The following is a 1,685-nucleotide window of genomic DNA, read 5'->3' as shown; positions in this document are numbered from 1 at the left end:
TTTTTTTTTTTTTTTTTTTTTTTAAGACAGGGTCTTGCTCTGTTGCCTAGGCTAGATGACAGTGGGATGATCACAGCTCACTGCAGCCTTCATCTCCTGGGCTCAAGCGATCCTCCCACCTCAGCTTCCTGAGTAGCTGGGACTGCAGGCACACGCCACCCTGCCTGGCTAATTTTTTCCTATTTTATGTAGAAATGGAGTCTCACTATATTGCCCAGGCTGGTCTTGAACTCCTGGACTCAGGAGATCCTCTCATCTCAGCCTCCCAAAGTGCTGGGATTACAGGTGTGAACCCATATCCAGCTGAATTTTCTTTCATGAAGGAATGTTGGTGGCAAATTCTCTAAGTTACTTGTCTAAAATTGTTTTTACAAGGTAGGAGGATTGCTTACACCTAAGACCAGCCTGGGCAACAAAGTGAGACCCCGTCTCTACCAAAGAAAACAAAAAGCTGAGCATGGTGGCACATTCATGTCATCCCAGCTACTTGTGAGGCAGGGGTGGGAGAACTGCTATGATCCTGCCACGAGTTCCAGCCTGGGCAACAAAATGAGACCCTGTCTCTAAACAAATAAATAAATAATTTTGCTTCACCTCATTCTGCAAGATAATTTTGCTGAGAATAGAATTCTAGAATATCAATTTTCTCCCCTCTCTGAACACATTAAAATACTATATTACTGTATTTGGGCATCATTGTTGATGTCAAGAAGTCAGCTATTAGTCTAATTACTTTTCCTATGAGATGAGTTGTCTTTTCTTTCTGACTGCTTTTACAATTTGTTTTTTCTTGAGTGTTCTATTTTTGAACAATAGGTCTAGGTGAGAATTTATGTTTATTTAATCTGCATTAAATTGTTGGGCTTCCTGGATTGGCGTAGTCCAGTGTTTTGCAACCTACTGGAAAAATATCAGCTGTTGTTTCTTCAAATACTGCTTCTTTCCAGTTGTATCTCTTATCTCCTCCATCCTCCATGCCATTTAACCTCTGTTTTATATTTTCTATGTCTTTAACTCAATGAACTGCATTCTGGATAATTTATTTAGATCTATTTTCCAGTTCATTAACTTTCATATCAGTTGTGTCTAATCATTTTAACTCAACCATTGCATTTTTATTTTTATTTATTTTTTATTTTATTTTTTATTTATTTATTTATTTTGTGTGTGTATTTTTTAGTAGAGACGGGGTTTCACCGTGTTAGCCAGGATGGTGTCGATCTTCTGACCTCGTGATCCGCCCGCCTTGGCCTCCCAAAGTGCTGGCATTACAGGCTTGAGCCACCGCGCCCGGCCTATTTTATTTTATTTTTAAGACAGAGTCTCACTCTGTCGCTCAGGCTGGAGCACAGTGGGGCGATCTTGGCTCACTGCAACCTCCGCCTCCTGGGTTCAAGCGATTCTCCTGCTCAGCCTCCTAAGTAGCTGGGATTACAGGCGCGTGCCACCAAGCCCAGCTAACTTGTATATTCTTAATAGAGACCGGGTTTCACCATGTTGGCCAGGCTGGTCACCCATTGCATTTTTAAAATCAATCTTTTATTTCTAAAAGTTGTATTTGTTTCCTCTTCAAATCTACTTGGTCATTTTTATCCTTCCTTCCTTCCTTCCTTCCTTCCTTCCTTCCTTCCCTTCCTTCCCTTCCTTCCCTTCCTTCCCTTCCTTCCCTTCCTTCCCTTCCTTTT

The sequence above is a fragment of the Rhinopithecus bieti genome, unplaced genomic scaffold (assembly GCF_001698545.2).
Source record: "Rhinopithecus bieti isolate Rb0 unplaced genomic scaffold, ASM169854v2 scaffold_7681, whole genome shotgun sequence".
Taxonomy (NCBI): Eukaryota; Metazoa; Chordata; class Mammalia; order Primates; family Cercopithecidae; genus Rhinopithecus; species Rhinopithecus bieti.
Note: the sequence above shows the minus strand (reverse complement) of the source record.